This window comes from Gambusia affinis, linkage group LG19, assembly GCF_019740435.1.
Source record: "Gambusia affinis linkage group LG19, SWU_Gaff_1.0, whole genome shotgun sequence".
Lineage (NCBI taxonomy): Eukaryota > Metazoa > Chordata > Actinopteri > Cyprinodontiformes > Poeciliidae > Gambusia > Gambusia affinis.
Window position 1 is genome coordinate 22,597,025 of NC_057886.1, and position 25,603 is coordinate 22,622,627.

A 25,603-nucleotide genomic window follows, 5' to 3' on the forward strand; every position below is an offset into this window, starting at 1 on the left:
CCAGAATATGAAGACAACCTGCTTTTATTCCCACCACCGGCCATGATGAATGTCTAACCGCCGCCGCCGCGCTGTTTAATGAAACCTGTAATCCAATCTAAAACTTATGAAATGTTGCGACAGACTAAAGCTTTTCCCACAGCTGCACTGTTCATCTCTGTGACTCTCATTGTGGATGTCACAGTTGGTTTCTCACATGTTGTCAGAGAAGAGCTTGTTTTCACTCTGCGGAGGCATCTCTAAAGAGAATCAACAATGCTTCTTTCTCCAAGTTAAAGGGAGACGCAGAAACGGCATGTTTGCTGTTTTACACACAAAAACAACTCTGCTTGCTCTTGTTTCGCATATTTCAGCAAAGAACTAATCGATGACGAGCACGCAGCCTCACATCGGTGTTTTCTTTCACAACCTACACACTTCACAGCGTTGGACAATATATATTGCTTTACTAGTTGAAGGGCTTTTCTTTGTTTTGATATGATGGAAGAAACTGTAACTGCTGCAGAAATCGTGGGGGAAAAATCCTTAAAATGACAGAGAAGATAATACTGCATAAAAATAGAATGACGTTAACCTTTGACCTTGTTTTTTTCCTAATGCCTCCTGTAATGTACAGCAGTGCTGGAAGACCCAGCTTGTTGGTTTAGAGGAGAAGATTAGTCCGTTGTGGTAATTTTCTAAATCACGAAAGACAAAAGTGTGTTGGAATATAAACAGCCCCAGGCTGATTGTGAAAAAAAGCTTCCTGAATCGTTAAATTAAGCAACGGATTTGATTTAATTTCATACACAAGGCAGGCTAATGGGAAAATTTATGCAGGGAAATACAAAATTAAAGAAAACAGATGCAGTATTCTCAGTTGGTGGTAAAAGTTAACAGGAAAAAGTTGTTTTTCTTTGTCTTAAGTCTGGTAAAGTGTAAGAAGAGCCTTAAATAAAGTCATCTTTGATTAAAGCAGCAGCTTTTGGTTTAAGAACATTTATCCAGTGGGAATAAAATCTCCAGATTAAATCACTTTAATGCAGCAACACGAGTCAGGAAACCATTTCTGCAGGTTAAAATGTTTGAAAGCTGCACCATAGAGGAACACACCGGGGTCCCAAAGTCTCCATAACTTCAGACGACGGATGAATGCAAAGCCCCATTTCTACACAGTCGATAAAGCAACTGGAATAATGAGAATTACTTTAAATAATAGTAAAATCTGAGAAAATTTAATATCAAATTAAATTTAAATTTAATGGTAAAACTCATTAAAGGCAATATTTGACCATTTATGGGTAAATCAAGAGTTTGATTTACCATCACAAAGATAAAGTAGAAATTATGAGGCTAAAATTGAGCTTTTCTGTAACAAACAATCTGGTTACATTTGGTTTCATAGGTTAGAAAGCACACTGTACGGTGGAGGATCTGTGATGCTGTGGTCTTGTTGGAGTTAATGGCAATTTAAACTAAAAAAATAAACAGAACAAACCTGAAATACTTACCTGTGAGTACATGAGGATGATTGACAGCACTAAGGCCCTCCTCCCGGCTCTGATTGGTTGTTTTAGGTGCATTTCTTCAGATGGTAATAGCAGCTCAAGTAGGAAGTGGAGGATGATCTTTTCACATAATATCTGTCTCATAACAAACTGTAGCAACGGTTTTAAAAAAACACAATGTTTTCACAAGTTACATGCTGCAGTTTTAAAGTTTTACGACTTTTTACTGGAGCTGCCAGAAAGTGTGAGTGGTGCTGTAAAAAGTCCCACAGCGTCATGGCAGTTCAACTGGAGCAATGAAAAAGTTTTTACCACCTGAGAGACGATAAAGATCTGCCTCCTGGCCTCTGGCCTTGTATCTCCGTATGAAACATGAGCGGAAAGCAGGAAGTGGTGGAGGCCAGTGTCTCATCACCCGGACCGCGCGGACAGCGCCGTCCGTCCCTCCGTCTGTCCGTCCACTCGTCTCATTTCCATCCCAGTGGCGCGCTGGGTAATAGAGATCAGTAATTGGTTGCTATAAATCCCGGCCGAGGACAAGGTGGGTCAGAACAGGCTGATTACTTAGGCATTACAGTCAATCTAAGCAAGTCCTTGAATTGAAAGATTTGGTGAGGTGATTCTCATTACGGAGCTCAGTGAACGCTGCGTTTGAGTGAAAGAAGAGGGGCCAAGGTCCCTCTCCCATCCCCCGTTTCAGGACCACATTATGCAATGCTCCAACGCCCTCAGCGCTGCAGACTTGTAAACAGCCAAACACATTTATTTTCCCTCTGGGGTTTTATAGGAATGTGTTTCCGAGGCGATCGGGGGTCTGCGCCGCCCGGCGTTCTCCGGCAGGTCGGGTGTTAAATCACAGATTCAGGGAGCAAACGGCGCCCCATCTCTTGGCATCTGCCTTCAGCTTCACAGAGTGGTGTTTATCTTTCAGTGTCGCCAGCAAACAAGCTCTCAAGGTAATTAGCTCTGTCATTTAACATGAAGCAGATTGATGGCTTTGTGGCGAAATGCACCTTTGTGTTATTTTTCATCTTGGAGCCTGTGAGCTTAATCCATTTTAAGCTTCTCGGGATGAAAAAGAGTCTATGGAAGATGAATTAGGGTGTAAAGCTGATAGTCTTTCTCAGCATTCTCTCCAGCTGAAGGTGTGACTTACTGGATTATGGGAACAGTAGTTTCTGCTCCAACTCCTCTAAAGTCTCGGATGTGCCTTTTTATATTCCTGCCTATTTTGATGCTTTTGCTTTTATTATATGTACACACAAAATCTAAAAGTATTTTTGTTTAGTTTCTAATGCAAATATCTTATTGCACTTACAAGAAGACAAATGTATCTTCAGTAAGTTATATTCGTTTGTTTAAGCCTGTAATTCTTGAATATTGATTTTGATAATTTCATCAATGACTTTGGAAAATATCTTGTTATAAATGAAATAATCTGCAGGTTGAACTACTAACAATTATTTATTGAAAACAAGATCCTATATCCTCCTGAAAAGTTACTTGTAAGTTAATTTTATTTTTATATTATGTTATTAACACATTTTCATCTGTTTCTACTATATGGTAATAATACTTACAGTAGGGGGAAGGTATTTCGGTTGACAACATGGTGATTTATCTGACCTTGAAAAGCAATAGCAGGCTCAGTAAATGGAGAATAATAATAATATTATAATAACAAAGCCTGTGCAGAACACAAACCCACTTTATCAAACTGTAGGTGTGTCAGATATAATACGGGTAAAAAGTGTTTGTCCTTCATTCAGTGAATTTTCTTACATTATGTAAATATTTTACTCAAATAAGAGTAAAAAAAGTACAATTTAGTAAAACTAAAACGTTACTCAAGTAACTGTAACTGAATAAAAGTTTCTAGTTACCACCCACTAGTTAATCATTAATGGAACGATTAATCAGATTAATCGTGATTAATCAATGATTTTAATAATATTCCTCTAACTGAATTCATCGTTAAGTAGAGTATAAAGACTCAAAATAAAAACATAATGATCTTTAGTTGCAGCCTATTATTTGTTCCACACATTGTGACTGAGACTTTTTTCTGTCACAAGTCTCCTTCCTGTGTGCCATCAGTTCTCCATAAAAAGTCTTTGATTCAAAGTGTTCAAAGTCATTTGTCTGCAAAAATAAAGTCAGCCCAAAATGTACAAATCATGTCATGAATAGTAATGGAGCTCTGCTGCTAAATACGAGCTAAATGAGCAAAAGTGATAAATTAACTTTGCGTGCATTAAGAATGACGAGCGGGGGGGGGGGTAAGATATATGAGGCGCCGTTGCCGTGGGAGCAGTGCAAACCCCCACCGGGCGAAGTGTTCCCACTCGTACTAGCATCATCCCTCCACTCCTGGAGCAGCACGCCGCTTCACTTAGCAGCATCCATTTGGGATGCAGCACAAACGCTGTTTTAGCGCTTTTATCTTAATGCACTGCCACAGTCTGGCGCTCTAAAGGCTCGATTATGGTACAGGAGGGGCAGGGGCGTTTAAACAAGACTTATTTCAATAGCAACTTAGCAACCAAGCTAAACACTGGAGGGCAGATGGCTTTGTGATTCTCATTGCAGATTCACTTCATTTTGCTAAATGGACTCTTTGCATATATTTTAATATAGCACTAATTCTTTGCATGATTATCCCAGTTTAAAGCATCATACCCTACTGAGTGTGTTTACTGTTGGAGGAGCGTTAATCTGCCACATAGCAGACTGTTGTCACTTCAACCACCTGCTGCACGCTTCGGCTGTAAGAAAACTGCATATCAAAGGATCACAGAGACGCCTGATTAGAGCCGGAGCAGCAACATTTTTTACTCAAGTAAAAGTAAAACGTTACTGTCCAAGAAATTACCCCAGTAAGAGTAAAAAAAGTGATCAGAGAATCTTATTTAACACTCAAAATGATCATCAGAGAAAAATGTAAGGTTATGTCCAAGATCTGGTAAGACTAAAATAAAAAAATGCTTCAAATAAATAACATAATTACAAAATAACAGACTAGTGTCTGTTATTATGGAAGATGAATTAGGGTGTAAAGCTGATAGTCTTATGCAGGCTGATATGCAAGCTGCACTATGAAGGCAGTTGATTATGAAAATATATTGTATGCAGGAGGAAATAGTTCTAGTGCCAAATGTCTCAGCAGGTAGAAAACACATGAGAAAAACAACAAGTCCTTCTTTAAGATGTATGGAAGAACATTAGGGCCACTACAAACAAACAAACAAAAATTCTAAATTTTAATGTCAGTCTGTCAAAACAGGAATAAATTAACAAACATTCTTTGGTGCATGTCAGTTATGTTATCAGCATATAAAAATAAACAGATAACTATTTCTTCCTTGTACGATTTGTAGAAGTGAACTTTAGTTCAAAATGTATTTGGTAGATTTGAGTTTTAAATCTAGATTTACAGCTGAGTGTTATGATCAAATTCTGAAATTAATCTCCAAATTTGAGTAAAGTGAAAATTTGAGCTCAGTAAAATGTTTTTGTTTGTTTTTCTGGAAAATTTCTGAGATTCATTTCAAAATGTTAGTTTTTTGGCATAAATTTACTCTACAGCTTTTCTCTTTTTGTATATCTTCACTGGCCGGAATAAGACGTTGTAGAAACTGGTCCTGATCGGTTCTGGTTCTGAAATTAAAGTCAGAATGGTTTTTCTATTTTTCTCTTTCTCAGTAGATTTGTCTGTGTTTCGTTTATGTCTTTTTTCTTCATTCAGTCAAGTTACTCTTTGGGTAGTCGATCCAAAAACATTTCATTTCAGTAACTGTAACCAGTTATTTCCCTCCTCTTATTATTGCTGATTTCCATTTTTCTGTCCTGATTGGCGCGGAGCGTCTCGCGGCGTCTTACGGCGTCTTGCGACGGAGAGGAAACCCCGTCTGTCACCCTGTGAGGGCGTTGGCTCGCTTTAAGAGGCCGCTGATTTAATGGCGCACTGACCTCCCCGTCCGCGTCCCGTGATGTCTTCACAGCCGACGTCCCGACATGCGACGGACGGCGAGACAAACCGTAAAGGCGGAAGATGGATTGACGGACGAACTCGTATGTCTTTCCCTGGATGGCGGGGAGCGACGGGGAATATTCAGGAGGGCGGCGGTGTCGGCGGGGGAAATGACAAAATCAAGCATGATGTTGTTTATTTGGAGACAGGTCTTATAATGTTACATGACATAATGTCGTGTCACATAACATCAAATCAAGTTACAGTAATGTGGGCGAGTCTTTTCACCGCACCCCAGTGCAGAGTCGCAGTGATGAAAAATTAAATCACCAAAAAGAAAAAAAAACAACACCTCAATTTTTAAGTGTCTATAATGGAATATTAGATTTAAATTCCAGCTGATTAGAAAATCACAGAAAATGGTTGAAGAGCATCTTTTATTATTCATTCTGTTTCTTCCAGTTTTTTCTTTCATGTTTAATAAAAGTTTCAGCTTTCTACTTCTTTAGTCTTAGAAATACTCATAAAAAGATAAAAATATCAAAACTCACAACTTGATTGGTTCAGATGTGAATCTGTGAAATTTGTCCTGAAAGAACTGAAAAAGTGTTTTATAGACGATATTTAAAACACAAAAACCAAGAAGTTTTATCTCTCTTTGGAGATCCACAGATCTCTACGTCGTTATTATTCCCAATTTAACTGAATATTATGGTTTTGTTTTTTGACTCCAATGACTTTGAATCCATATTTTGAGTTTCTTGTTGTGATTAATCAACTTTTATAGGTATGTTTTACATTAATTTCAATTTAATTGTGCTTCCTTTCTTTTACCTTTATTTATGATCAGACTCTTCTGCACCGTCCACCATCTTTAGCACAGTTTAGTTTTCAGAGCTTGGCAGCAATTAGTTACATTTACTTGAGTAACTTTTTGGGAAAAATGTACTTTTAAATTTTATTACTTGACTAAATATTTTAAACACGCTTTCCACCAGAAAAAAAACTTTGCTGAAAAATTAACAAACTCATATTAACTAATTGAGTCTTCAGAACTGATGTTGCACCCATATAAACATGTATAATTGTTTTTATTGTGGGAAAATGTTTTCATCCAAATTGTTAACAAAAACACACAGTGAGGTTTTTAGTTTGCTTTTGCACATTTGTCATAAACTTGTTGCCCACTAAGAGGCTTAAAAAGCTTAAAGAAAATCTAAAACAACTTTTTCTAAACTGTAAAAACAAATACTCCAAATCTACTCAGTAAAATTAAGCAACACATTACACTGCAAAAACAGAAAGTCTTGCCAAGTATTTTAACTAGTTTCTAGTGCAAATATCTCAACACACTTGAAATAAAACAAAACTAACTTATAAGTAACTTTTTTCAGGGGCTTGTTTTAATTTGATTATTGAATAATAATTGAAAGGATTAATTTCATTGACTAATTTTTCACTTGTAATTTTTTCCCCATGTTATAAGTTAAAAGATCTGCCAATGAAACAAGTACTTTTACATTAATATCATTTGGTTATTGACCTAAAACTGAAAAGTTACTTATATGTTAGTTTTGTCTTTTTTCAAGTGAACTAAAATATTTGCCCTAAAAACTAGTTAAAAATACTTGGTAAGATTTTGTGTTTTTACAATGTACAACAAATATTAATTATGTTTTACTATCTTCAGTAATTTAATTTAACTACATTCAAAAAGAAAATATGAATTAAGTATAATTTAAACCAACAAATTAGGTTGGAAGTCGAATCATTTAAATTCATATAAATAATTAATAATTAAACTAAATTACACATTATAGGACTGATATAAATTGATCAACAACAGTTAGTAACAAGCACCATATTCAAATAAAACCAACATGTCAGCTGATAAATGCAAGTCAAAAGAGTATAAAACACTAAAAATGCCAAACAAAAATAAATTTGAAGTCATTTAGTAAAACTGATAACTTTCTTTAACTAGAATAATCAGATTTTACTCCAAACAATTTCAGATTTAAGAAAACAACTGTCACAAAGTAAAAAAATCTTACATTGATTTTGTTTTATTTAACGCAGTAATGTGTGGATTGATGATTTCTGTTATTTTATCCCCTCTTTACTTTTTATTTCCTGTTGCAAACTCTCTGTTTCCTGAAAGCAAAGCCAGCGTTTCCTCCTCTGCTCTCATCTCTGGGGTTTCTGAGCGGGTTTGAATGTGTTGCTGCATATTTCTGCTATAATAAACCTGCTTAATTACTGGAAAGCACTCGGGGTCGCACACGTTTCACAAAAAGTGCGGCAGAACGAGTCTTTATTGCTGTGATCTACATCGTTCTGGACTCAGAGCTGAAATCCTGCAAATTTCTGTTTTATTCTGTATCAGAAATCCCATTTTGGTTCCAGCAGCCGGTGCTTGTTAGTTTAAAAAATTCTTCTGTCTTCTTGCAGGATTTTTTTTATTTTTTTTTCTCCGTTTGTCATAAATTTAGATTAAACACAGCCTCGCCACAGCCTGGTCATTACCTCCAGTCTCATAGGAAATTAGCTGTCACTTGGCCGTACTCAGAAGCCATCAGCCTCCAGAAGTGAGAGTCAAACAGCAGCACTTCATCTAAAGGTCCTTTCAATAAGCATTAGTTATCTTGTAATGTGATCCCATAAATCTTCACAGGAATCTTGTTACATGGTGTTGTTAAAGCTTCATACTTGTGAATAAAAACTGCAGACTGTGTATGAGTATTATTTGACGCTTGGGGTTTTATGTAGCGTTGCTGCCTTTCTGGAGGAAGAACTAATCCCTGAGCAGGTTCTGAGCCAAAACTGTGGAATTACAACATTGTAAATTCAGGAAGTGTCACCACGTTTTATAAAATTCAAAGGTAGAAATCCTGCAAAAACATTCAATCTTATTAAGTATTTTTGTTCTAGTTTCTAGTGCAAATATTTAAGGCCAATTGAAGACAAAATTAACATACAAGTAACTTTTCAGAAAGCTATGTGAAATTGTGTCAATAATTCCTTAATATTGATGAAGAAATCCTAGTTTCACTGGCAGATTATTTCTCTTAATAACAAAACATTTTCCCATTTTTTAAATGAAATAATCTGCCAGTGGAAGTAGCATTTTGTTTTTATCAATTATTGACTTAAAACAAGCTTCTATATCTTACTGAAAAGACAGAAGCTTTGGGGAAAAATACCCTTTTTGATCTTTTACTTCACTGCACTTTACAACACATTACACTGCAAAAACAGTGTAATGTTTTTGCATTACACTGTTTTTGTAATGCAAAAACATTACAAAAATGTTTTTGTACTATTATTATAAAGTATTGTGACTTTTCCTTGACTAAGTCAAACACTTAGTAAGATTTTGTGTTTTTGCAGTGAAAGGTGGAATGAAGTTGTTCACTTTTCCAGCATTTTCTCTTCAGAGGTGGTTCTATATTTAATCACGTTGTTGTCAGTGGCAACAGGCAGCTTTAATTACATGATGGATGCTGCAGGTACATCGGACAGATCCCGTTATCATGGCGCCTGCACTGCAAAAACACAAAACTTGACCATTTTAGCTCCATTTTGTGTCTAGTTTCAACAGAAATTAAATAAAACTAATTTACAGTAAACTTTTCAGCAAGATACGGGAGCTTGTTTTCAGTAAATATTTCTTAATATATGATCAAATGTGCTCCTTCACTTGTAATATGGGAAATATGTCTTGTTATAAGTAAAATAATCTGCCAGTGGAAAGAAACCAAGAAGATTTTCTGCTCAGATTAGACAGAAGTTGAACTTCTTCTAACACTGTCCTCACAGTGAAACACGGCGGTGGCAGCATCATGCTTATGGGAAAGTTTTTGCATTGGACTTGGGGTAAATGAATGTGGTAATTACATTTATGAAAACAGTATTTATGTGATTTTGGAGCACACCTTTAAAAGAACAACATAAAGTCAGATCTGCATGAGTTCAGGAAAACTGAAAGTCATTTTTCTGAACAGTCTTATGATAATGTTGATTATGAATTCAGCAAATTTCAGTTTTATGCTAACTTTAAAATCCCTGCTGCTAGAAATGTACATGAGGTCAACACCCAGGATGCAGAGTGTTGCTTTCCAGGCTTTGAAACCGTCTTGATTCAACGTGTTAAATAGAGTTTTTTAAATTATTCTTTCCTGATTATTCGTTGAAGACTTTTCCGTGGGGATGGCTCTGATTTCTGCTGCGCTTTTGTTGAAGTTGTGAGCAAACGGTGTTCAGTCGTCCTGTTGCAGTAGAAAGAGCCGTCTTCTCCCCATCATACCTCTCGGTTTCTTTGGAGTTTTCCTCTCTGATGTTGTTTGTCCATGAGAACCTGCTGTGCAGCCAGCTTCAGAGCAGATCCACACCATATGTTTGCATTTCTGGGTTTTGGGGTTTTTTGCATGGACTTCCATTAATTAAAGCACTTTGTTAGCAAAGACAGCACAGCCTTACAAGAGATAAATGGATTCTAAATTTATCTTCAAGCGGTTGTGGACTCTCTCTCGGTTTGGAGGCGCAGACAGGAACACCAACTGGAAGCCTTGTTAATGTCGGTACTGCTGTGAAGCGGAGCCACCTAAAAATACTCTGCTTCCAGGGCGGCGGCGCGGTTTTAACGGTTTTACCTCTGAAGGAGAGCGCTCCGGATCGATCCGTTTGTTTGTGTTGCTGTGACTTTGGAGCCGGACAACTTGTTTGTTTTGGTCTGTTTAACACTGTTTCCTCTGGATTGAACATGGTGTGTTTCTGGGTTTAAACCAGTAAAAAAACAGAAAGTTAAAAATGGGATTTTGTCATTTGAATGATTCTTGTTACTGTTTCTTATTGGTAAAGTATTGGAGGAGTATGTGTCTATTTTCCATCCAAAACATACATAAATATAAATGTAGCCTAATAAAATTGCTCAAAATAATTTTAAGTATTTGCAGTTATTTGAAATAATATTTTCTATCATTCGTGCCGGCAGTGATGCGGTTCTTCAGACTGCAGCAGTAACTTTGGGATCTATTCACAGTCTAATATTATACTGGTGACAACATGGTGACAGTTTTAACAAATATGTTAAACAAAAAAAAAAGTTTTCTTTTCATAAATGTTACATACTGCAGCTTTAAATTGTGGGAGTTTTTCTCAAAGATGAATGTCTGTTAAGAGTTGGGATATTTTAGCAAACGCTTAATTATTCAGTGTTAAAAAAATACCTTGAAGCATTTCATAACTTATTTATTGTTTCAAAATTCATTTATTTTATTTCATCTTTTAAGTTTCTGTGGGTGTTTTCAGTAAAAACACTCCAGACTTTCTCCTGTTTGTGAGAAAATGTAAAATAGAGTTTATACTTTTTTCTATCATTAAATTGTTGAATTTTTTTCAAAGTTGAAAGTTCATCCCGATGGACACCTGGAGTTCAGCGCTTAATTATTTAGTACTGCTAGAGAAAAAGAAAATATTTGGAAACATTTTCTAGCTTGTTTTTGATTTCATAATTCATATATTTGAATTCATCCTTTATTTTTATGTTTTTTCTTTTGGATAAACTCTCACACTTTCTTGAACTGTTTATGAAAAATGTCATTTATTTCCCTTTTATTTCAGAGCTGAAGTGGAATAAAAAACTAGTTAAAAATCAGGACACAAATAATGGTGAACGCAATATATATGTAATAAACTGTATATCTATTCAGATATATTTGTGTGATTTTATTTTCTCGAGGAAAATAAGAGACACTTCAGGGTAAATAAATCCTGATTTGCAGTGAAACGTATTCAGTTCGTTGGCGCCTCAATCACATTAAGAGAGAATTGATTTTCGCTCGGCGTGTTAAAAACACACACAGACGTTAATGTAGTTACAGGCCAGTCTGTGGCCGTCAGCCAAACTGTCAGCTGTGTTTCTGTTCCGCTGCGCGTCCTGAAATGCTGCGCAGAGAAAAAAGACGCTCCGGCTGCTGTCAATACGTCGATACACCTGGCTCATCAGAAAAATATGCAGCGCTGCATCTTCACCCTCATGCAGATGAGAAACTGCTGCAAAAACTTTCACATGTCTCACGGTTTGAGGATGTGTTCATGAAGGCGAGGAAAAAATACAATTTTGTAAAGTTTTTGGCAAAATCTAAAAAGTGTGGTGTGCATCTGTGTTCTGAAGAAATGTAGCCCCTCAGCATTATGCTGCTACCACCATGTTTCATCATATGGATGGTCCGTGTTGTAGACCTGCAGGAGGTTCTCATCACTCTCCATCAACTGTTTTTTCTTCCTTGCTATTCTTCCTGATGGCTGGAAAAGTTGAACCCATTTCTTTATTTTAAAACCTGTAAATAGTAATAAAACACAAAATTACAAGACAGAAGTATTTTTGTTCCAGTTTCTAGTGCAAATATGTTAGTTCACTTGAAATAAGACAAACCTAACATACAAGTAACTTTTCCTCAACATTTGTTTTCAGTCAATAATTCCTCTAGTTCCACTGGCTCATTATTTCACTGATTTCCCACATTACAGGTTAAATAATCTGCTAGTTAAACTAATAGCTTTTCATAAACAGTAAGGAATTATTGACTTAAAAACAAGCTTGCTGAAAAGTTACTTATGAGTTAGTTTTGTTTTATTTCAAGTATGCTAAGATATTTGCACTAAAATCTAAATTATCTAAAAATGATTGGAAAATTGTGTTTTTGCAGAGACTTTGAAGATGACAAAACATTTCCTTCTGTAGGTATTTCTAAAAAATTATCAGTTTTTGTCTCCTGTAACGTTTTGCAATTATAAACAAACTTAATTTGGCTGTTCTGACCCAAAATGTTTCTTTGGATTATAAAGTTTGTAAACTCTTATTCTAGAAGCCCTCATGGCCCATGCTGACTGAATATGACTTTTATTTGTAATTTGATGTAATTTTGTCACCAGATTTTTGTTTTTACTTTTTATTTTTGGTCGTTTAAATACTTTGGATGCTGTGGGGACGGATCTGGTTTCAGCATGATGGGAGATTTGTATCGGACGGTTTCGGTCGGAGTGACAGCTTGGAAACATCTGCGGTCAGTAAACCAGGAAGTGTTTCTGCAGAGCTCAGAGGACAGGAAGTCGATGTAGAGCTGGATTTACATTCACTCATACCGAGGCTTTACTCTGACTGATTTATAGAGGAATGATTTAAGGACTGAAAATACATCTGATGACGTATTCCGGAAATATTTCTACATTTCAGTCAAAGATTTGCTGGAAAACAGAAATTTGGAGATTAATCTTAGAAAAGTTGGAGAAAAAAAACAGAAAAGTTTGACTTCTGAAGCTGAAAAGCTACAGTTAATGTAAGATTCTTCCCCATGATGGACAAAGGGCTGCAACTAATGACGACTTCAGTAATTGATTATTCTGACAAATAATTAGATAAACAATTGCAATATTTTTCCGATTTTACATTTAAACAACTTCATACAATATAGAAATACATTAAAAATCCAAATAAACTAACAATTCAATTCATTTTTAGACAAAAAAATGACTATATTGCTGATTTAAAAGGTACAAGAGCATTCCGTTACTAAACTATTGACCATTTGTTACATCATCAGACGTCTTTCTGCTTGACTTTATATCAACAGAGTGAGTCTGGTGATTTTTTTTTTTTCCCAGAGGTACGTAATAGATTTTTTTACAATATCTGAAACAGGCGGTGCTAAAACTGCAACTTTATGAGTTCATTGTTGAACATATTTTCAGACAAAAGTTTTTATCTTAAATGCAAATTGCATAATTTTTTTTTTTTTTTTTTTTTTTTTTTACAGTTTTTGCTTAATTATTGCTCTGATTGTGTTGTTCTGTCAGAAAATGGCCTTTTTAAGAAGCTCCAGTTGATTATTATTTCATTGATTAATCTGATTAATCGTCTTGGACCTGAAAGATGAAGGTTCCCATTATTCTTAGCTTTCCGGCAAAATGTTAAATATCCTGCCTGTAAACTCTAGTTAATGATTAATCGATTACCAAATTAGTTGATGATTATTTCAATAATCGATTAATCTGATTAATCGTTTTGACCTTAACCTGTTGCTAGAAGGTGAAGATTCCCTTTATTTTTAGCTTTCCAGCAAATTGATGAATGTTTTGTGCCAACATTGATTCCTCTGAATTTCTAAGGGTCTGAATCCTCTTGTATTAATCGATTGCTTAATTATTTGACGATTATTTCAATAATCGATTACTAAATTATTTGACGATTATTTCAATAATCGATTAATCTGATTAATCGTTCCAGACTCATTTCGGTGATTTGCTTCATTTACGGGCAAATATTTTCGAGCAGCAATTTGTTCCTTTGTTGTTTTTGCAACCTAAAGACACAAACATAATTACTTTTTAAGCCCAGACATCTATTAAGTGGCAGAAAATTACTCTGGAATTCAAACAAAGGAAAGAAACGAGCAGACTGAATGTTTCTCCTCGGCAAGGCACAGAGCGCTCTCAACAAAACCAGAAAATCACCTAACAGGTGCCCTTGAGACGGCTGAACAATTACATTCTGATTCATTAGCAGCCTGCAATGTCAAGCCACTTCTGAATGCTTCTAATGTCTGTTTCTATTATTCTTTGTTCTCCTCTGCAGAGATCAATATGGGAGAGTGAGGACTTGTGTTGATTCTTTGTTTGTGTCTCCAAACAGAAGAGAAGTTAAAGGACAAAAAAAGCAACAGAAAGTCTGAAGGTACGGCGACGTGTCGGCTAGCCGGCTAACAATAGTGGAGCTAGCGGCGTGTTGCTAGCCAGCCGACTGGAACATCGTGCTTCAGTAAAGCTGCAAGCGGTGCAAAAAGAGCAGAGAGGTAACTTTGTGCATCAGGGCCGCTCATTCGATTATGTGAAATAATCTACCTTAAGAAACGCGCGAGTGAATGCTAAACGAGATTCCCCCGTGCGGCTGATGATTACCATTTTGTCTCCAAATTGAAACCAAGCTGAAGGTAGACGCTAATTTAAATAAGGGAATCTAAAAGAGAACTGGAGGTAAAATCAAATTCTGACGGAAAGCAGAACCGATGGAAACGTGACGCTAAAGTAACCTTGACGCGCGGCTTCTCCCCGCCACGCCGTAATGTGTTTCATTGTGTTTGCGCCGTATTGTACGCTACCTTCATTCATAGCCCAGCTCTGCTTAATGGACTAACCTGCCAAACTCACAGCAGCACAAACACAAAGGGCCTGCTGTTTTTAAAATGATTGAGCCATGACTTGTCAGCAAGAATCTGCTCTCGCCCTTGAATGCTAATTACGTGATATTTATGCAAAGTCACGAGCCGACTCCCGGAGGATCTTAGACTGGATTTCTGAACTCTTAAAACAAATCTTAACGTGTTGTCAGCATAACAATGTCAATAAAATGACACTTCACTTTGTGTCAGGATGCCACTTTTTCTTCCTCCCAACAGAAAAGGCTTTCCGATCCCCCCACCCTCCCTCAGCCCTATCAAAATCTGTGACACAGTTTCTACAATCAGCATGACAGCTGCCCTAAAACAAATGAAAATGTATGAACTGAAAATGCAAATCCAGCCCGACTGAAAGGTTTCTGCTGAGATGTTTGCTGAAATCATTGTGTAGGGTTATTTTATGAATCATTTTAATTGTGTTTGTGAGCCTTTGACTAGTCGCCGTTTCTGCTCGTCGCCTGCTGACGAGGGTGATTATGTGCTGGTTACTTGGATCCTGATGACCCGGTTGAAAATCAATTGCTGGGGTGGCGGGATCGAGTTAATTACTGCGCCCCTCAATGGCAAATAAACATAATTGAATCATGGGTTTTTTTGCTGAATCACGTGATTTTCCCAGCAGCCTGGTGGTTGTCAGAGGCTGTGGACCATGAAATTAATACAGGCGAGGTGCTGAAATGAGCCACAGCTGCAGTCAAGTAAAACTACAGGACACTGCAGATCATCCAACAAAAACTTACACTCTGCAGATAAGAGGAGAAGTTCTGGAATGGCCAAAAAATCACAAGAAAAGGTCATTTATTATAACAAAACAAAGCAGGAAGTCACTTCCATTTATGGACTGCAGTCATGTAATGGTTGAATATAAATGTATCACAATGCATCTCGTTAACATAATTATCAGTTTCAATCGTCCTCTGATTGGTCGGCTCCCAACATTAGGAATGTTCCTGATTGGTTGATATTTATTTGAAACAGCTGATAATGTTCTTATTGTTTCTAGTTATGAATCCAATGGTTGAACAAACTGGATGTTATTCAGAAATGGATGAATAATATAATATAAATCATATAATATTTTATGGTTAAATTACTTTCATTAAATTTTACAGGTAATTTCTCTCAACTGAACAAGAAATATTACAGCAATAAATCCGATGTTTTGACGATGGCAAAGATCCAATCAAAAGAATTTTGAGGTCAAACATTTCCAAGTTATATTCTCAAAACTTCTGAGTTTTTTAATGCAAATGTAGGATCCTTTTTAGCTCATAGAATTTATTGTTTTTATGTTTTTTGTTTTTTTTTCTGAGCTCAAAATTTCAGGGTTTTTTTCTGAAAAATTTGAGCTCAGAAGTTTTTTCCAGACAATTTGAGATTGTTCTCAAAACTTTAGATTTTTCTTTCATAAACATTTGACTTTGAGCTCAGAAATTCCCAAGGGTTTTCTCTAGAAAATTTCAGGTTAATCTAAAAATGTCTGAGTTTTTTTTGGCAAAAAAACAGCGGCCCTAACAATCCGTTGTCCCCCTGGGTTTCCTCCAGTCAGTTTGGTGACATTTAGCAGCAGATGCCTCCTGCAGGATTCCTCTGCAGCCACAGACTTTCCTGTATTACCTGCTTGTGCCACCAGGTGAAGCCCCTTACTTTTTAATGAGATGGAAAGACAAGGGAGTTTGTCATAAGCATTGGGCTTAATCTGTAAAAATGAGCACAACTCCTTCCCCTGCAAGTCAGCGACAGGCAGTGGGGGCATTGTTCCAGCCTCCCTCTGCTAACTGTGTCAGTTGTGTTAATGAACTGTGGTGCAGAAAGTGGTGAAAAAATCTGTGGCAGGTTAGCAGTTTAGCTTATGTCGGCTCCACAGAGCAGAGAGCAGCTGCAGCGGCTAGCTGCTAACGAGCAGCAGAGAGTCTGAAACTCTGCCTCCACCTCCAATCAGGTCCAGGAGTTGCAGCAACATGTTGGCAGCGCTGACGAGGGTCTGGGATTGTAAACTTGGTTCTGGACACACACACACACAGCAGGTATGATGAGTGTGAAGGAGACGGGGTTAATTAAATCAGAACTTTACTGCAGCTTGTTTTGGTCCTTTATCGCTGCACCAACTTCTATGAGACTCCCTTTATATTTCTAATAAGAAGAAAAGTTTTTAAAATGAGTCACATGTGAGCTGTGATGTTTTTACAGTAAATCAGGCCCTCAGGGGCCCCTTGAAGAAGTTGCTCTGCTTTAACACACCTGAATCAATAATTATAGTAATTACGCCTGGTAGGACAGCCACCCTTGAGGACCGCCACATTTTATGTTGTACAACTTATTTATGTTTCTGGAAAGGGCGGGTTTACTTTTTAGAGACTTGGAGGTTGTTGGTAATGTGCCAAAACTTTTTATTTTTACCCTGAACAGTGATTTTGTTTTATTCTAGATCTGGAAAAGTAGCTGTTTTTACTCCATTTAGCCAGTTTTGTCTTTTACTGCCAACAATGAATCGGTTAAATATATCTAAAAAAAATTTTTTCTTATTGATGACAGTTTAGTTTAGTGTTTTCTATTTCAAACATTGTAACTTTTGTTTTTAATAATATTGAAAATTGTAGGTTTTGTGTGAAAACGAGGCCTGATTTGAATCATCTCAGTTCATTTAAAATAAGACAAAACTTGTTCTATCTGCAGATTATTTCACTTTAACTTGAAGGGAACAATAATCTCCAGTGGAATTGGAACTTTTCATCAATATTAAGAAATTATTGACTTAAATTAAGCTCCTATATCGTTCTGAAAAGTTACTTGTAAGTTAGCTTTGATATCATTTCAAGTGTACTAAGACATCTGCACAAGAAACTAGACTAAAAACCTTAAGATTTTGGTTTTTTTCAGTGTAAAATCAAAGGTTGACCATCAGATTCCTAAAACCTTAAAGTTATTTCTCGGATCCTGCAGAAGGATCTGTCCCCGTTTTTTCTTTTTTCTTTTTTTTGCTGTCTCTTTAAATCAAATCTCGTCCAACTGTCATGGCTGAAAAAATGTATTTCTGCCGACTCACAATTTCTGACAAATCCACTTAATATGTCAGCATCTAATCAGTCCAATTTGAAAAGGGGGATGGAGGGAAGGATGAGAGGAGAAAGCCAAAGGAAAGACGAAGTGGTGGAGGGTGGGAGGGTGTCGGCGGCGCCCACCGCTGCCTGGCCCTGACACCTTGTGAAGAGTCCTCATTCATCACACGGCGCAGGGCTTTAGCCCCCGTAAATCACTGTGGATAAAGGACGCGCCATAAAGAATGGAATTGTGAAGGTAAGGGTTTTAAATCCCCCTAGATGATCCGAGATAAACACAGAGAGACTTTTGACAGTCCCTCGTTACCGCCACAAGCGAGAGGAGCTGTCACCGCTCCCTCCTCGCCTTTCATCTCTTGGTAACAGTCTGGCTGCTAATATCCTCAATTATCTCTGCAATATGTTGCTGGGAAAAAGGGAAAGTTCCGAGGAGGCATTCACGCAGCCTGAAAGTTTTTAATTTGACAGCTTGTGGTGTAATGATGAGTAGTGAAGGGGGGGAAGAGGGGGCAGCGGCCCGTTTTAGGACTGTGACAGGTGATTGGGCCGGACTGGGACCGGCTCTGGGATGTCAGGAAGGCAAATAGACGTTTCACAGAAAACGCTGCAGTATCCCAGCTGTGAATGCCACTGTGGAAGGGAAATATGTTTAATTTTTGTTTAGAGAATCTTTTTTTTCCAAATCGAATGTTTTTCCTGCTGTACATGAAGTTAATCGCTCCACAACATTTAAAGTTTCCATCAGAAGTTTTTATCCGCTAAACATGGACGTAAATACATTTTTATGATTTATATCCAGTGTGTCAAACTAATTTTTATTTTGTGCCACATTTAGATCATAAATGTCTTCAAAGGGCCAGTTGAGCCAAATTTAGGTAAAACTACCGTTGATAAATTAAAATATAGCTTTCTCTGGATTCAGTTTGTAATTCTTAATAAATTATATTTAACATCTTTTCATATTTATGTAATTTGGCCTTGGAGAAATAAAAACTGATGAGATTTGATTGATAAATTATTTCAGCACAAGTTGTCATGAACTTGTATTTCTGTGGCCGTTTAGAGGGCCACAAAAAATGGATATGGCGGGCTGGTCTTGGCCCGCGGGCCTCGAGTTTGACATCTGATTTATTTGATTAGTCAAGTTTATTTGTACATTTCAGCAACAAAGCAGCTAAAGGGTTTTACAAAAACACAAAAGTACAAAGTCATCAACAATTGAACCATTACATTTTGCCAAGTGCCATAATTACACATCAAAATGTTGATTAATGTTTGATGTGTGTTTGAAAAGTGGCTCTAAAGAGGCGCGGTTTCTAGTCTAGATTTAAAGGAACTCAATGTTTTGGCTGTTCTGCAGATTTCAGGAAGTTTGTTCCAGATTTGTGGTTAATAGAAGCTGAAAGCTGCTGCAGAGAAACAAGTAACTGCAGTTCCTATTAGAAACAGTAGATGTCGCTGTAGATGAAATCTTCCTGGAAGAGTTTATAGAAGAAATGCTTTACTAATATTTCTAATGACATATTTTAGGTCTGTAGTTGTGGTTCAGAAATCCATGTAGCATTTTGCACTGATTCTTCTCCCGGCGTTCAGCCAGTTTTAACCTGGCTGCTCTCCCTCTTCCTGAAGTCTAGGTCTCTGTTTTCACTTTTACTTGAGTAATTTTATTATGAAGTACCGGTTGTCTTACTTGAGTAAAATTTCTGGATACTCTACCCACTGTGAGTAACTTCACTGAATGAACCAAACATTTACCCGACACAAACCTGTAGCTCTTGTTGCTTAAGTTTTGTATTGAAAGGAACCAAATTTTTAAACGTTGTCTTTAGGCCTCAGAGACTCACCGTGGTCCCTTCTATCATACTTCTTGCCATTGTGGTTAATTCTCGATCATCGGACCATGAGATGTTGCTCTGAATGTGTTTCTTGCTCATATCTTCAGCCATGAACTTCAGTTCTTGGTCTGTTTTGGTGATTTTGGTCTCCCAGTAGATCCTATAGTTCTTGGTAGACCAAAGCCTTGATTGCTCATTGATTGTTTCAGGTCATTCTAATCAATCACCTTCATGTAAAGTCAAGTTGTTGAATCTTGGAAGCAAAGGTCTTATTGGTAATTAAAAACCAGAAAGTTATTGGAGACCCAATCATTGATTCTAGACAACTGTCCCGCTGGTCTGATTTAAAAGAGAGATGCGGTTGGATGTCATTGGCATAGATGTGGTAGAAAATAACAGAAAAGGAAGAAAAAATATCAGAAAGTAGAATCATTTAAAGGTTAACAGAGCCCTGAACCCCACAAGGTAAGGGATGATGCAGAATTTCCTCTCAGACAGCTGTTAGAAACTCTGGAGGTGTTTTGTTTTGTCCATCTTGCTCAGAATCCTGTTCAGCTTTGATTTCATCCATGGTGACAGAAAACTGGATTTAAGGTGGACGGTGACGGTAGACCGAACCTTTTATGGTTCCTGACCCAGTCACATTCAGTGATTGGTTGTTGAACCTTGGGACCAAAGGTCAACGCTGACGTTGTCTTGGTTCTTCTCTCACCGAAGAAGATTTAAATGAATTCCAGTTTGGGCCATGATGAATGAATGGAAACATCTCAGTGCAGCTGTTAATGGGCTTTTAGACAGATGAGGAAGTTTTACAAAGGCAGGTCAGTCGAGTGTGATGATGATGAAGATGATGATGATGATGATGGTCAAAGTGCATAGCCATGGAGACTGGAGGGGCACAAGGTCGTTGCAGGAAGGTTGGCTTCCAGAAAATATCTTCCCTCCAAACTGCCAAGGTAGTAATTATCTTTTTTCTCTACCTGATTTATTTACACACAACTTCATGTTGGAGGATAAACCGATCGATCATCCCCAGCATCTCCAGTCATAAGTGAACGCGATAAATCATGACTTTGCTCTCAGGTTTATGAAATATTGGCCATCCTGCAGGTGTGCTGTTGCAGAGTAGTTGGTGGTCCAGAAGAAGATGTTAAAAAGCCTGGATTTTACACCAATTTATCATTTCAAAAGGTTTTCTTGGTTTTTTAAAATTATTTAACTTTGTCTTTTTGAGTAGAAGTATCAGAGCTGCATATCTTCACTTGGCAACTTTTAGAAATTCCCCTTTGGAAAAAGATTGTGGCTCACAGACTTCCTGTGAAAGTCACACGAAGGTTCTGGTTGAGATTTTCCAAAAGGGTTGAGGTTCTATTGATGTTCTATTGTAGGACTACAACGATCGATTATTTTAGTGATCAATTACTCTATTGAATACTCTGAAGATTAATCTCTGAATCTGACTTTTGAAAATTTACAAATTCTGCATTTAATGCATTTTATACAATATTAAAAATCCATTAAAATATGCAGTTCCTTTTTAAATGAGAAGATAAACATTTTATTGCTCAAAGTTCCATCAAATAGCATTAATTTAATGAACCCTTGATGATTTGTTGCATATTAATTTGAATCTGATGGGTATAGGACGGCGTGTTCACTGTTTGTTTATGTTTTTGTCATTTTGTTTTTAGCTAAGCTGTATAGCACTGAATTTCTTTTTTTGCATGATTTATCATTTTTCTCTCTCTTTCTACCAAAAACTGGATGAGAAAGTCTTCAGTTTGGTGCTTTAGTCCCAACCAACCCTTATTTTGTTGAAGGATAAATTAGTTTCCAGAGATTTCATAATTCATTTTATGTGTTTTGTTTATTTATTTTGGATATTTAAAATGTTTTCCAGTGTTAAATGTTCACTAGAAATTAAAGTTCATTGATCTTTGAGACTTTGTGCTTGCATTTTTATGTCATCAGTGCAACTTAAAAACAACAATATTATAATTTATCACAATAACTTCTGGAACAATTCATCACCCAGCAACATTTATCATGCTGTACAGATTCTAGATTCTACACTAATGTGTGAAAGGACTCACTGTTTTTAAAATCTTTTTTCATCTTGTTGACATTTTCAGGTGTCAGGTTTGATGTTTCCATTTTCACATGTTGGAAAATTCAAGGTAGCTTCCGTTGCTGCAGAAATTGCTCGGTTTTATTCAGCTTCTGTCGCTAAAAGACAAAGTCAATAGCTTCTGTGGCATAATGACTGAGTACACACTTTCTAGCTCACATTAAGGGCTTTTTCTTGATAGATAAAAGTCCCAAATAATGCCTCCTGTGATGGAGTGAAACCAGGATAACAAATTGGCCCTTTGTGATAACAACCCCCCCCTGAGGTTCCCGGGCGTGAAAAAGATGGACTGGCAGCTTTGAGGAGAGTCAGGTCTGCAGCAGCGCGGCGCCAGGGGAGCGGCTCCATGCCCTACAGAAGGATGGATTGTGTAGATTTGTAATGGTTCCTCTGCTTTTGACAAAATAACCCAACCTGCAACCTTCATTCTCATTGGCGGAGTGAAAGGGCAGGAGCAGAGGAGCTGGCCTGAGATAAGTGAAGTCTGTCGCTCTGACTGCTGTTATAAATCGCAGCTATCTCAGCCATGTGTGTGAAACAAGCAGGCTGTCTCCACTGACATCCTCCTTTCGACTTGACATGCAAAAAAACAAATTGATACAAAGGAGAGACGAGTGGGAGGTGATGCCTTGCTGAACCGCTGCAGACCAAGGTGCAAAGTGCTTTTCCTGAATTTAAATAATGTGCACATTCATAAAGCCTGCAGGACAGAGGGACCTCAGGCCTTCCCTAATTAAACTCCATGGATTGTTCCTCCTGATTCAGAGTGCGGTATAATTCTGCAGAGTCTCTGAGACCGAGCGTGATTCAGAACTTTGCCCAATTATTTAGCAAACGCTGCAAGGAGGCTTAAAAGTTGATAAATCTGGTGCAATTTAACCCTCAGGTGTGAAACACCCACCTGGTTCTGACCGGACCCGACCGCACAAGGGCTTCTGGAGGAGCAGACGGGTCACCAGTTTATTGTATCTACATTTTTATGAGGAGTCATTCATACATCCATCATTCTCTTTATAACAGTAGAGAAGCAAGAAACACTTTTATTCAGATTCCAGTTAGACATACATTTTTGTTTATGAATAAATATTTAGCTCAGAATCAAACGACTGAAGAGTTAAACCATAAAGAGACAAAAGGAAACAAAAAACTTCTGACGTACATTAGAAATTAATCACATTTCCAAACATAAAAAATTGTCTCATTTTTCAGGAACACACAGATCTTATATTTAATTTTCTTCATCTGTAAAATTTGCTACTTTAACAAAGAAATGAAATACAAATTTCCTCAACTTTCTCTTGCTTCCTTTTCTGGATGTAAACACTATAAAAAAAGTTATTTAAACTTGTACTTAATTTTTTTTTTATATATATTTGTATGATTCAGAATTTAATAAAAATTTTCCTCTTAACTATAATTAAATTTGACTCCAAAATGGTTTAAAATGGATCATTTTCACTTCTTCCGGTTTGTTTCTGAATCTTTTTATTTAACCTCTGTCAGGTAAAAACACACTTTTTCTTTTGTTTTGATGCTTTTTGTTTTTGTAGTTTAAGGACTTCCTGTCAGTAAAGGTGGTTTTCTCTCATTTGATCAAAATGTAAACGGGTAAAATAAACAACTGGAAGTAGCATCACATTCTTCAGACGAACTTTTACAAACAATCTTCTATTTTAAGTATTTAGATTAAGAACTGTCAAAAAATACTTCAGAGACAATTTCCATTATCTTAGGTTCTCATAATTGCTGGGAAGTGTTAAATTACTTCACTTTGTACAAATAAAACATGAAATATTTGTTTAATTTGTGTGACAGTAAATCAAAAAGTAATAATAATTAAACTTCTGTCCTTTTGCTGGATGGAAGATCTTTAAATCAACGTTAAATCTTCAGTAAAGCTGAAGATTATAGCTAAGTATAATGTTAGTTAGAGATAGTTTGAGTGCAAAACAAATGTTTGATCGCTTTTCTTTCTTCTTAAATGTATATTTTTTGCCTTGAGGTGGCAGCAGAAATAGAAAAAGCCTAAAATAATGAGCTGTAAATGTTTGTTCTGTCATTACATGGTCACAGTGTTATGACTGATCACTCTGTATATTTGCTTGGTACAAAGGTCATTTAAAATGGCCAAGATTGCTTCAGAAATGAGGCCAAAACTCACTCTCATCCTCCAGCTGCACACTTAATTGAACAAAAGGCCCAGATGTAATTATACTGAGATCCACTGGTGCTGTAATGATGTGGCAGCGGTATCGATCAGCTTATTAACTTACACATTCACACAGTCCAGGCTTCAGCTGCACAACCTGTGGAGCCTCAGTCTGTTACTGGGTGATTTAGTTTGAAGTTCCTGCTTTTTAACTTGGACTTAAGTGAAATTCTTTGGTAGTTTTAGATCTCGTTTAGTGACATCTTCATCATGACTGGAGCTGATCGCAGTTTGTTGGCTGAATAAGGGTCAAAAAACCAAACTTTGACATGTTCTCCTCACTTTTGTTTTAATCTTTATTAGTGCGATCTTGGAGAGAACCGGAAGGAAGACATTTTTTATTTTATGTTTTCGATGAAGACTTAGTGTTGGCTGATAATTTAGGATTGAGAAACTTTGATATGGGAAAAAAACCTGATCGGGAAATCCCCAGATTGGGTTGTGAAAAAGTCGGATATTGACTGCTTGCATATTATTGTTTTCTAAAACTTTTTCTTGACTTTCTTATCTAGTTGTCGTAGTTTTGACCATTAGCAAAGTACTGCGTCCCTATTACATCCTTGGATGTCAGATTTAGCGTGTTATATTGATAATGGACCAAACCAATGCTAGTCATGTTTGGTGAGCAGCTTTTTGCCTCCAGCAGAGAGACGGAGGCGGGATCTGCAGGAGGAACATTGGTGGGATATGGGAAAGAAAACAGATTTGGAGGAATTGAGGCTCCTGCATAAAACAGTTGGAATGTTAGGAAATAATTAGCCTGACTGTTCTGGAGGTTGAGATGAACCAACCAGCCCTGTAATCCAGCTCAGGTGGAGCTAACATTTGCGTCTAATTAAACTATTTCCCCCTTTCTGTGTGGGTGTGCCAAGGCTGCAGCTGCCTTTTCGGTGAACCGTTTGCCTTCTCGGTAAAATTTCAACCTGCGGCTCATGTTGCAGCGTTTTGAAACAGCAGAACTGCATCATGTTGCAGAGATTGGTTTCTTCTGGGCAGCACCACCAGCAGCAGCCTTTGTTTTCTTGTTGCTAAGTGCCAAAGAAGTGGAAGAGTCGTCTCTTATGTGTAATGCAAAAGAGATTACACAACCTTAGCTGTGTGTTTGTGTGGGTGTTGCCTTGGACGAGAACAGTACTTTGTTGATGAAAGTCGCTCAGAAATAGCAGCGATATCTGACAGAGGAGTTGGACTGAGGAGATGGATGCTCCCTTTTTAACCCACACTCCTACCAAGTCTGTTCTCGCTCTGAAAAAGCCTTTGACTTTTTGTTCTTGTTTTGACCGTACACACACAAACGCACACACACACACACACACACACCATGTTTCCGATGTTGTAAACCAAAATCCAAGCATTAGGTCTCTGACAAAGACTTGGAGAAGGGTATTAATCACATGACCACAGTTCGCTGAACTCTACCTTGAAATATGAGACTCATTTCTCCGGGATAATCAACTTACAGGGTGAAAAAAGTCAGATATTTCACCTTGAAATGCTTCATAACTCGCCTGCAGGGTCTTTAAACGTGCCACGCTCAACCCTCAGATTATACAAGACCAAAAGAAAACAAATGAATAACAGCTGAACGTCTGCAGCGCTGCTTCTCTCTGCGTGTGCCAGCAGGAAAATGAATAAATATACATCAAAGCTTACATTAATTAAAACGTAGTTTTGAGCTG

General features: G+C 37.2%; 1 protein-coding gene across 4 annotated transcripts in view; it reads left to right on the forward strand.

Annotated features, from left to right (window-relative positions):
* rbfox3a (RNA binding fox-1 homolog 3a) overlaps nucleotides 1-25,603 on the forward strand; it is a 536,592-nt gene that overhangs the window by 46,786 nt on the left and 464,203 nt on the right. The window contains exon 1 of one of the 4 annotated variants that reach the window (XM_044101259.1): nucleotides 16,406-16,720. The exons of the other annotated variants lie outside the window; for them this stretch is intronic. The gene's annotated coding sequence lies outside the window, so the exon portion shown is untranslated. Of the gene's footprint in view, nucleotides 1-16,405; nucleotides 16,721-25,603 lie in introns of those variants that run through there. 4 annotated transcript variants of the gene reach the window in all.